The sequence below is a fragment of the Lissotriton helveticus genome, chromosome 1_1, assembly GCF_964261635.1.
Source record: "Lissotriton helveticus chromosome 1_1, aLisHel1.1, whole genome shotgun sequence".
NCBI classification, from domain to species: Eukaryota; Metazoa; Chordata; class Amphibia; order Caudata; family Salamandridae; genus Lissotriton; species Lissotriton helveticus.
The window spans coordinates 627,959,351-627,972,379 of NC_136057.1; positions in this window are offsets into that span (position 1 = coordinate 627,959,351).

Sequence of the window (13,029 nt, forward strand, 5' to 3'; positions counted from 1 at the left end):
ACACCCCCGCGCCGCACGGCCACCAGCTGCTGCGTGTGCCCCCAGTGCCTGCCTCTGCCTCAGCGCCGGCCTCGCAGCCGCCCTGAGAGCTCTCCTTGGTTTTCCCCCGTTTTTTGTCCTGAATTTGTGCTTGTTTCTTTATTATTTCTTCCTGTGCCCTGATCGCGTGTAACTGTATTTTTCCCCCGTTTTTGTCCAGAATTTGTGCTTGTTTCTTTATTATTTCTTCCTGTGCCCTGATCGCGTGTAACTGTATTTTTCCCCCGTTTTTGTCCAGAATTTGTGCTTGTTTCTTTATTTCTTCCTGTGCCCTGATCGCGTGTAACTGTATTTTTCCCCCGTTTTTGTCCAGAATTTGTGCTTGTTTCTTTATTTCTTCCTGTGCCCTGATCGCGTGTAACTGTATTTTTCCCCCGTTTTTGTCCTGAATTTGTGCTTGTTTTCCTGTATCTGCCGTCTCTCGTCGTGTTGCCCACCTCGCCGCCCCCCGCTCCCGCTTCCCGCCACCGCCTTCAGGCCCGCCCCTTTTCTCTTCTGTTTCCCTCCCCGCTCCCGCCTCCCAGCTGCTCCGCCCACCCGCGCACTTCGCCTTAAATGGCGACCGTGCGAACGCGCAGCGTTGACGCGCAGCGGGCGCGCCGATTGTGCGCCGAAGGCGCGCCAAAGGTAAGCCCGTCTGCGCCCGTCCGCGACCGGACCGCGACCAGCGCCAGGACCCCTGGCCCCCACCGACGGAAGCCGACCCGACGAACCTACAGCGCCACCGACCTCACCGCACTCAACACCGGCCGCATCCCAGGATGTCACCGAGCCGCCCCGAAGCACACCCACGGACCCTTCAGCTGCCACGCCTGCAAGTTCACCTGCATCCGGACCTTCCCTGCACCCGCCAAGCCGAACTCCAGCAGCACCCACCTCAAGTGTATCCTGCTCAACACCCGCTCCGTCCACAGACACGCCGTAGAACTCTGGAACCTGCTCGACACCACCGCCCCCGACGTTGCCTTCATCACCGAGACCTGGATGAACGCCTCCTCAGCCCCAGACATCGCCATCGCCATCCCAGAGGGCTACAAGATCACCCGAAGAGACCGCGACAACCAGACCGGAGGAGGCATCGCCATCATCCACAGAGACACCATCCGCATCACTACCAACACCGATGACACCCTCACCACCGCTGAACACCTGCACTTCCAGATCCACACCAACCCGAAGACCACCCTCAGAGGCACCCTGATCTACCGACCCCCGGGTCCACGCACACGATTCAGCGAGGACATCGCCGACTTCGTCAGCCCGCACGCTCTCCCCTCCGCCGACTACATCCTCCTGGGGGACCTCAACTTCCACCTGGAGAACAACAACGACTGCAACACCATCAGCCTGCTCGACAACCTCGACAACCTCGGACTCAAGCAACTGGTTACCACCCCCACCCACCTCGCCGGACACACACTCGACGCCGTCTTCTCATCCAGCAAAGACGTCACCTTCAGCCACGCAACAGGACTCCACTGGACGGACCACAGCTGCGTCCACTTCACCTTCAGAAGAACGACGATCCACCACCACCAGCAACAGGTCGCTCGAAGAAGCTGGAACAAGATCACAGCCGACCAGCTCACCGCTTCCCTGAGCCAGCACCCTCCCGCCAACTCAGCGAACCCCAGCCAGGCCGCCGACAACCTCACGAAATGGATCAACGACTGCGCGGACGAACTCGCCCCTCTGAGAACCCCACCCAGCAGATCCTGCAGCAGAAAAACACCATGGTTCACCGACGAACTCAAGAGCTCCAAGAAGAACTGTCGAGCCCTCGAGAAAGTCTGGAGAAGGGAACCAACGACGGACAACATGACCACCCTCAAGCTCGCCACCCGGAAACACCACCAACTGATCCGCGCCACCAAGAAAAATGCATACAAGGACCGGCTGGACAACAACGCACACAACTGCAAGGAACTCTTCAGCATCGTGAAAGAGCTATCCAACCCCAACGCCGGAAACAATGACATCACCCCGTCGCAAGAACTCTGCAACTCCCTCGCGTCCTACTTCCACAACAAGATCACGGACATACACAACAGCTTCAACAACCAACCAACGCAAGCCACAACCGCAACGACGCCACCCACCACCACCCTCCGCACCTGGACCCCGATCAGCACCGAAGACACCATCCGCACCATGAACTCCATCCATTCCGGATCTCCGACCGACCCCTGCCCTCACCACGTCTTCAACAAAGCCGACGCTGTCCTCGCACCCCACCTGCGGGACATCATCAACACCTCCTTCGACTCCGCCACCTTCCCCGAGAGCTGGAAGCACGCCGAACTCAGCGCTCTCCTCAAGAAACCCACAGCAGACCCCACCGACCTCAAGAACTACCGTCCCATCTCGCTTCTCCCGTTCCCGGCCAAAGTCATCGAGAAGACCGTCAACAAACAGCTGGCCGCCTTCCTCGAGACGAATGGATCCCTCGACCCCTCACAGTCTGGCTTCCGAGCCAACCACAGCACCGAGACCGCCCTCATCGCCGCCACCGACGACCTTCGAACTCTGATGGACAACGGAGAAACAGCGGCCCTCATCCTCCTGGACCTCTCCGCGGCTTTCGACACTGTCTGCCACCGCACCCTAGTACAGCGCCTCAGCAACATCGGAATCCAGGAGAAGGCACTGGAATGGATCACCTCCTTCCTCGACGGAAGAACACAAAGAGTCCGCCTACCACCGTACAAGTCAGAGGCCACCAAAGTCATCTGCGGCGTCCCTCAAGGGTCCTCGCTCAGCCCCACCCTCTTCAACGTCTACATGAGCCCCCTTGCGGCCATCGCACGCCAACACAACCTCAACATAATCTCCTACGCTGACGACACCCAGCTGATCCTCTCCCTGACCAACGACCCCGCCACCGCCAGAGCCAACCTGCACGAAGGGATGAGAGACGTAGCCGAATGGATGACGACCAGCCGCCTGAAACTGAACTCAGACAAGACGGAGGTCCTCATCCTGGGCTCCACGCCCTCCGCCTGGGACGACTCCTGGTGGCCCCCTGCCCTGGGCAGCGCACCCAAACCGACAGACCATGCACGCAACCTGGGCTTCATCCTGGACTCCTCCCTCTCCATGACCAGACAAGTCAACGCCGTCTCCTCGTCATGCTTCAACATCCTGCGCATGCTACGTAAGATCTTCCGGTGGATCCCCACCGAGACGAGGAAGACGGTCACCCAGGCCCTCGTCACCAGCCGACTGGACTACGGCAACGCCCTCTACGCCGGAACCACTGCCAAACTCCAGAAGAGACTCCAGCGGATCCAGAACGCCTCGGCGAGACTCATCCTCGACATCCCCCGACGCAGCCACATCTCCGGACACCTGAGAGATCTACACTGGCTCCCGGTCAACAAGAGAATCACCTTCCGTCTCCTCACCCACGCGCACAAAGCCCTACACGACCAAGGCCCGAGCTACCTCAACAACCGGATCAACTTCTACACTCCCAAGCGCCTCCTCAGATCAGCCAACCACGCCCTCGCCGCCGTCCCCCGCATCCGAAGAGCGACAACAGGAGGAAGATCCTTCTCCCACCTGGCCGCCAAGACCTGGAACTCCCTCCCGACCGACCTGCGCCTGACCCAAGACCACCTCGCCTTCAGGAAGAAGCTCAAGACCTGGCTGTTCGAGCAGTAGCGGCACCCCCCCCCCCCAGCGCCTTGAGACCCTACGGGTGAGTAGTGCGCTCTACAAATGACCTGATTGATTGATTGATTGATCTTCTAAAGTTTGATCGCAACATACACAAGTACCACACTTGTGATGTCCTCTTATGGGTTGTAAACCCATCATGTCTCTTAATGTTGGTTTGAGTGGGCTTTTGATTGCAGCTCTTATAAATGTGGTTGGCGATGCTGCTTTCTTTTTTGAAAGCAAACAATGGTCTCCTTCCTTTAGTGTTGTTTGGTCCTGATGAGAACCCCGTACCAGTGGGGTTTGAAACGGGTAGACCCTTTTTTTGCTCCCAAAGAACCCTATTAAGCTTGTTTTTATTTGTACAAAGATTGTAGCTTGTTTACAAATCAATCCTCACAATTGTGGTATTAGTCAAACTAAACCCTCCGTTATTGCTTAACTGTAAGCTGTGATATATTCACGATTTGCTGCTTTTTTTGTTTTTTTGGTATGAGCTGTGGTCACTGTCCTGAAACAAGCCACAGTGCCATTTAGGACTTACTAACATTGTGACTAGTCAAGACCGGAGTGTTAATACATGTGTCCCGAATACCGGCAATGTTCATATTAACAACATTAAACTTGTTTCGTGGAATGTGGCAGGTCGGCGAAACAAGCTATCATTGCCGGATTGGAATAATTTTATTGATGGGTATGACATATGTATGTTCCAGGAGACATGGTGCCTTGAACCCCTATACAAACAAGGATTTTCTTGCTTTCATATACCGGCTACCACGGTTGGGCGAGGACGTCCCTCGGGAGGGCTTATGGCATGGGTAAAGGTTGACCTTAATCTTAAAATCGCTCATCATACCTGCTCATCCCTGGACATTATGAGACTCTCCATCAGGGGCCCGAATGGTGCTGTCTCTTGGGAATTCTTTAATGTATATGCCAGAGGCACCCAAGGGGGGGGCCAAATCGTCCACTATTGCTATTTTATCTGACTTGCTTAAAGTGTGTTCTCCTGACTCTTTAGTTCTGGTCGCTGGGGACTTTAATTGTTCATTTGAGCCTTTGGCAGCAGATGACATTCTTGGAGTGTGTGAGGATGATGCCCGATGGGGCATCCCGTCACTTCTGCTCACGCCTGTGAGAAGATGGTCCCCAGTTGTTATCCAATTAAACGCCCTCATGTTAGAAACAGGACTAAGAGCCTTAAATGGTCGTACCACCTCCGATGCTCAGGGGGCAAATACATATAATAGAGTATCGCACGAAAGTAGAATTGATTATATAATGGTGGATGGGAGAGCATGGAAGTTAGTGGTGGACATGGTTATTATACCGTCAGAGGAGAGTGACCACAACCCCCTATCCCTTACATTAATGGATGTATGGAAGAGAAATAAGAATACTGCGCTAGACAACGCGATGTTAATAACCATGAGAGTTGTACCATCGAACTGCAATAGATTCCTCAAGTGGCCCAAGTTTAGCCTAGATGAAACTAGATTAAGTGCACTGGATGGAATCCTTAGTGAGCAGTCCTTAAGGCTCTCAGCAGCATGTAATGGCGCAGCAGGGCCTGCGGCGGTTGATATTATTTACAATGACACTATAGGTCAGATTAGCAAACTGTTCATAGTCTCAGGTAAGAAGAGCTCGACAACTCCCAAGCCAGTGCAAAAATGGTTTGACAGTAACTGTGGAAAGCGGAAGAACAATTTGATTCTTGCTATTAAATCTAATAATCCAGTTGCTGTTCGGGTGGCCAGATTGCACTACAAACAAGCCTTGATAACAGCTAAAAGAGAGTGGGAGGAATCGCATTGGGAAAGCCTCAGGGCTGCAAGTAATGCTAAGAACGGTGAGCTATTCTGGGCCCTAGTCAGAAGATCTAATGGATGTGACCGGGACCAAGTCCCCAACCATATTACAGATACTGAATGGTTTGAGCACTTCGGTAAACTCTATGGGGGGGTGAACTTTCCGGAACTCCAGGGCATTTGAGCGGTGCCGTGGATATTGGTTCCGGAGGGATGCCCCTAACTAGAGTTGATAAAAAAGAGGTGCTGGTGGCAATAACTAAGATAGTACTTGCTAAAGCCCCAGGGCAGGATGGTGTACCGGGCGATCTTTTTAAAGCTAACCCTGAAGGCTGGGCCTCTTACTTTGTAAATCTAACGAATGTTCTGCTGGAAGGTTCACCTGTCCCCAGTTCGTGGAAGGCGGCTGAAATGATCCCTATCTATAAGAAGGGTCTGAGGGAGGACCCTGCCAACTATCGTCCAATTAGTCTTATAGACGCAGGACAGAAATTGGTTGGCAGGGTACTCCTGGAGAGGATTATTTCCTGGGCTGATGAGAATAATATCATCTCTCCCTTTCAGGCAGGCTTTAGGGCCTGCACAGGTACGATAGACCAGGCTTTCAGGCTGGTACTCCTACACTGGAAGGTGGTTACCATTGGCAAAGACGGTCTTTATTTGGCATTTATTGACTTAAAGACCGCCTTTGACCTGGTCCTTCGAGACCGCCTCTGGAAGGTGCTGGAGGAGATGGGGATCCCCCACCCATAGTGAATCTTCTGGCACGCATGCATGACGGCACTTACGCCCGTATTAGATGGGGTACACAGGAGCAAAAAACTGACAGAATCCCTGTGAATCGTGGGGTACGCCAGGGCTGCGTACTAGCCCCAACACTCTTCACAATATTCGTGAATGGCGTAATCTCTTTCTTGCTCGATATCAATGCTGATGCCCCGGTATTGGCGGGAGATAAAGTCCCCGCACTTCTCTTTGCGGACGATACGTTGCTGGTATCGAAAACTCCCGCAGGGTTGCAGAAGCTGTTGGACCGTTTCTGTCTGTTTTGTAAGCTTAGGGGCCTTGTAATAAACACCTCAAAAACTAAGCTCCTCTATTTCAACCCAAGTAGGTCGTCAAGATCCACCCTTTCCCTCGATGGGGTGCCATTGGAATTGTACATGAATTCGACTACTTGGGAATTAGAATATCAGATAAAATGAAATGGAAGCCACACATAGACAAAATGGCACTAAGCCACAAAAGGGTAGTTGGATTGCTAGGGAGGGAACACCGCACATCCACCTCCAAGCCCATTGCTCCTGCTCTTGATATCTATGCAGCGAAAGCTGTAGGCTGCGCCCTATATGGCGCAGAGCTTTGGGGCTTTGATTGTGTTGATGCCCTAGTCACCTCAGAGAACAAGTTTTTTAAGGAACTTGTATCGCTCCCGAGGGGTACTCCCACTAAACCACTTTTGAGTGATCTGGGTCGCCGCTCTATTAAGGATCTAGCCACTTTACGCCCTCTCTTGTATTGGGCCCGGCTATGGAGGACCCCTGAGCTCTCGAGGTATGTTGATGGCTTAAGAGAAGTTATGAATCTCTTCGGTGCCCTTAAAATTAGTTGTATTAAAAACATAAAAAAGCTCTTACTTGTAACGGGCCTGCCAACTGAGTGGGAGCCTGGGGTATCATTATCCAAGGCAGAAATTAAGCGAGCCTATTGGTCATGGGTTGATGACTAAGAACAGAGGGACCCAAATCTAGGTAGGTTGTCTGAGGCGTTTCGACAGCATAAATTAAAGCCTCGTCTGGAGCCCTACCTAGATTTTATCAAGAAACCAAGAGATAGATCGCTTTTTATCCAGTTTAGGCTGGGAACACTCCCCCTTCGTGACTATACCAGTAAGTGGAAGCCCCCGCACCAAACCTCTCCTGATTGCCCCTTTTGTGACGGTACAATTGAAAATATCTCCCATGTCATTTTTGTATGCCCAGCCTATGTTAAACCGAGACAAAGGTGGCTTAAACACTTTGCTCCCCTGAAGCGACAGCTAAGAGACCTGGGCATCGATTACGCTATGCTGTACCCTGCTAAGCAGCGTGTGAATTGGCAGGGGCGATCCCATATATTCACAGACCCAAAGGCCCTGCATCAGGCACTAAAGGGTTGGTCGACAGGACATCGCAACAGTTCGCAGAGGCAGGTGCAGAGTGAAGCAGCTGGCAGTTCGCTGGAGGAGCAAGACTGAAAATACAGGACATATGACGCAGGACATTTGCGGTAGAGGGGCCTGGGGAGAGGGGTGGGGCGGTGGCTCTGGGATGCCTGGACTAACTCTCTGCAGGTTTTGGGGGGAGAGCAGGAAGAACGGGGGTTGGGACTCATCGACACAATGGTGATGAGGCCACAGCTTTGCTGGTTGCTATTGTGAGAGGGGAGTAGGGCACCACTTGGGAACGTATGGGGTGCAATGATGATGGTAGAGTATAAACGGACTACTGTGCCTGGAGTGTCGGCAGGGGTTATAAATGATGTACCTTAGCAGGTATCCACCTGGTACGCCTGTGAATATTTCAGAATTCCAATGATGCAAATGTTTTGACACAGCGGCGGCGCAACAGGGCATTGGGCATAGATAGATAAGCTACTGTAATTATATACGGAGCGTCCTCTGCCCTCGCGTGCTAAAGCACATAAATAACCTGTTGTGGGATATGTTTGATGGGGGTCCTGGGGGGCGGGTTGGGCAGGACTGGGGTACAGCGTGACCAAATTGCGGGTGGTCAACTGTGGGTGGGGGGAGGGAAAGGTTGGGAAGCAAATGTGGTTTGGGGAGAGTCGGAAGGGATGGTTTTGGTTTTTGCATACAGAATCCATTGTGAGCATGCAAGTCGAGCTAAGATCTACTGTATATGGTAATGACACTGATGGTAGGACGGGCCGAGGCGGATAGCGCACACCGTGCTGATGGTATCGTAGCGATGACGTGGAATGTCAGGGGGCTTAATGACCATCACAAGTTGCGTAAGATAGTGAGCTACCTGCACCGGCAGAAAGTTGATGTGGCTATGCTCCAGAAGACCCATCTCCCACAGACGAGTGTGATGCTGCGAAGCAGGTCCTGAGGTTCCGTGAATTCTGAACCTGGGCCATAAAGGTCGTGGTTCTGTTACGATTTTGGTAACAGCGAACCGTAAACAGTGAGCTCAGCAAGTATGAGTGTTTTTGTCATGTTACACCGATGGATTCACTGTGTAATTGAAGATTTCGTTCTGAACCCTTGGGTTCCATTTTGTGCATGGCAGCCATTTTGTGGTTGCCCTCACATAGGCCGATGACTTTAGCGGACTCCTGTTTGACCTGAAGTGAACTGACCCTGCCGCCTGAAGCTGACCTTGCCAAACCAGTTTTTGCCCTTTAGCTGATCAAGATAGAGATCAAAGAGCAGGACATTTCTTTGTTTATGGTACATGCACACACCCTTCTATCTTGTTTCTCATCTGTTTCTGTTCCTTCTCTTTATGACCTGTTTACGATATGGGTTGTGGTCTTTTATTATGGGTTTGTTCAGCTTGTGTAAGAAGGAATGTTGGATTTTTTGCATGCTTGCAAAAGCTAGGACTGCCCCTTACGTTTGTGCTGAGTCATGTAACCCTAAAACATATAAAAGGCCTCTCTCCTCTGTATTCCTCAGACTGCCTCATTCAGTTGCTACGGCTTCTGTGTGACGTGGCCTCACTTAATAAATTTAATAAAGATGTCTTTTCATATGTTCAGCTTCTGTGCCAAGTTCTTTGTTATATTAGTAAGTATTCCCTGAAAATAAAGATTACAGTTCTTCAAATGGCGCAGCCAACGCGGGGCTCATCAGAGAAGTGGCTTTCTGTGGGAGTGATCTTGTCAGGAGACTGAAATCTACTGAGGAGGACAGAACAGGATTCTACTAAGAAGGTACTCTGTGCACAGGGATTCTGGAGATTCTTTGATTCTGCAGCCCAGTATATTTCTGATCTTCCTGATCTACCTGATGATCCTCCACATGATGTCACTCCTGACTGAGAACATTTTTGGCGTGAGTATTCTAAAAAGACCGTTAGGTTATGTAGTACTTGACAGTTAGAATTTGGATAACCTTTTGATTAGTAAAAGTAAGAGTTAAGTATAAGTGGGCCGCTCCCAGTCCTTAGTTCTTTGGTCCTTTGGTTTTGATTGGTTCTTAGTTTTGCCTGGTCCTTAGTTTGGTTCTTAGTTTGTTTGGTCCTTAGTTTTATTTGAAGATTGCAATTTTCAAAAACCGAGGGTCTTGTATATTTACGAGTGTATCGATAGAGATAGCCCCTTGAAGTTTGAAGCTAGATTAGTGAGCTATAAAATGCCTGATCTTAGCAAATTTGGAGCTTTGTGTTGGCCAACTTTGTATACGTTTGGATTAGCCGGCTTTCCCTAAAGGGAATATCTAAATATGTTTAGATTTAAAAACATATTTCTTCCTTGGTGAAATTTTATATCCCCAGGGAATTAAAATATGACATAATACAAAATAAGGATCCTTTGTTCTGCGCAGTTTTATGAACAAAGATATGCAGAACGATTTTGTTTGGTGTTCTGCTAACCAAAGCTAGTGAATTGAGTGTATTTTCGCTTCTTGGACATACATCAGTCTGTTGGGCTGTTTTTGCAGTCTTTTTGAAACACAATTGAGAAGCGTTTCTTGTAAATATGACTTACAACTAGTATTTACAAATGGTTTGGTTTAAGCACAGTCTGTGGGCTGTCCTTGGTTTCTGTCCTGAGTATTGATTTGTGGGTTAAATGTGTGTTTAAATGTCTATGTGGGTTTCCCATTAGTGCAATTTCTGTAAGTACATAGCGATGGCGCTATTCATGAAATGCATGGCTAAAAGCGTGCCTTATTGTGTGTCCTCAGTGTTTCACCCCTTTCTGTTTATGTCTGAAATGAGCTCAATGTCTGTTCATGGTTTTTCTTGATGTTTTCAGTCTATTAAGCAACAATTTGTAAGCATATTCTTGGGTCTGTTGCCAAATAAAATTGTCCATTTTAGAAAGAAAAAAATGGCGCAAACATTTTGTCATGTTTCAAGTTAGGCGTCTGTGCTTGGGCTTATAAATGAATGCGTCTAAAATGATAGGCAAGGGATGCAGCTTGCTCTTATATGTGGAATTATCAAAAAAATAATTGGGTTTATTATTTTTTTTTATTAATTATGAAAAATAATTATTAAAAATAAGTGCTACAAAATTCGTTTTTTACTATTCATGAAGCTTAATGCTCATACTATGACATCCTAGCATTAAAATGTAATTTAAGTTGTGCTATACCGCATGATGAGAACATTGGCATATAGAATTTCACTTAGCGCATGCGTAAAAAACTCATTTTTCTAAACATTTACATGGGATATGTCTGATTAAAAATCTCTGTAATTTGTAAAAAACATTCTTAGGATGATTAATATGTAACATAATTATAGGATATTTATTTTTAAGTGCCCCAAACATCAAAGTCGAATTTGGGTATTTTTGCCATTTAAAATAGCTTTAAAGTGCTTTAGGCTTCAGTAAATGCATACATTTAGGTATAATACAAATTTGCAGGTTGTCCCCATTTGGGTTTACTTTTAAATGGCCCAGTGAGATCCAATTAAGGTTGCTGAAATGAGTACCATTGCAACAAGCATTTGTTCTAAAAACTGGTATGTGTGTTATTAGGTTCTGTGAATCATTCACAGTAAATGTAGTAGGCCTTCTGTCTTTGTCAGCCTCACAATGAGCAGAAGCTGTGGGCTAGGAGAACAGGCTGCTCAAGTTGCGCTAAGATGCTATCTTTGGTTTCCCTGTAAACAATGGAAGGAGGCTGTCATGTTGACATTTGTGACCTTTTAAATTAGGACTTGTCTCTGTGAAATGCAGAATGACCTTGCTAAACAGGCCTCTAAAAGGAAGGGTCTCTGGTTTCTCCACAAAATTAAAGAACTTAATTCCAAAGGAAAAAATTTGAAAAAGGTTTCTTTAAAAGTCCCAACACATGCTAAATGCTCTGCAGAAATGATACATTTGTATTTCTGCTCTAAAAAATGATGTCCGCTAGTTGCTTTTATTTTTGACAGAAAATGAGGCATTGCATTAGGTTTTAGACAGAAAATAAGAGGAAGCTCTTTATTCAAATGTTGAAGGCTACATGCCCAAGTGAGAACGAATTGTGGGGCAAGGCTAACATGGAGTGTCAGTGAAAGAATTGTACTTTTGGAAAGTTAAAAGGGCTTCATGATGCAAGGTGACCGACAAAATGGTAACAGTTAAGTAATGGAAATTTATTTTTGTGTCTGTTAATGTGTATTATGTTTTGTCTTCTGATTAAAAGTTATAATTGATATTTGTTTGCTATGAAAAATGTCTCTCTTTTATGTGTTGTGTTTTTTTCCTTTCCCGCTTCTGCTCACAGATCATCCATGGATTGCTCTGGGGGATTTTAAGGCTGACAAGACACATGAGTTTGGTTGGTTGAAATAAGATGTGTTTTTTGCGTAACTCCTTTGGAAAGAAATGTCCATGCGTTTTTCATATTTGTGTATTTTGTTCTATCATGAATTATTCTTGCTGGTTCTGTGTGTCTGTAAGTTGTATTTGACAGCAGATATCCACTAATTGGTGATCTACTGGCAAAAAGGAGGGTAAGGATTTTAAACCTGACACGGTATTATGCGTCACCGCTCATTTATATATTCTATTGTTTTACAGCGAGTATATCTGATGACTTGACATGTCCGTTTTGTGCGTTTTTTGCATGTTTTATGTTTTATGTTGCTGCTTATGATACTATTACAAGTTTACCTGTGTTGTCAAGGGATATACATTACAATGTGTATCCTGCAAACAGTTGGGTAGATTTGCTTTCACACTAAATTTCACAGAAAGACAGACAACACTTCATCAGTGTATGTCAAATTTGGCTTTAATGGTATTTGAAGGAAAATAAAAAAGATATACAGGAAACAAGGTTTCACCTACAGTCACATTACTGCCCCCTTTCCTGTAAGGAACAGGCAGCCCTAAAATTATGTATCCTGATTGGACGTAAGGATAAATTATAGATTTGTGACTCTTGTACATGGTGACCTAATTTCTATATTACATTAGTCTGTTTTATTCTGCTTCCTAAGTAGTATATGGCTTTGTACCGTAAAGGAAACCAGGTTTCAATTTTCCCTGAAGAAGGAACTGGAACATTAGATGAGATTACCGTATATGGTGTAGCGGCCAGCGGTAAAGTTAAATTTGTAAACTATTGTGATTTTTTTTTGTGTATCACCCATACTCTTGGTATTGTGTCACATGCCTGACTATCACCCAAGCGCATCGTGCCTAGTTATTGGGGATTTTAGCTGTGTCCTAGTCCCATTTCTCTTTTCCGTATTCCTTTCACCAGTCAGCTTTTATTATTATTAGTTTATTGTTAAGGCTCACACTTTCAGATTGCAGTAATGTACCATGGACCCCCATCTTATGT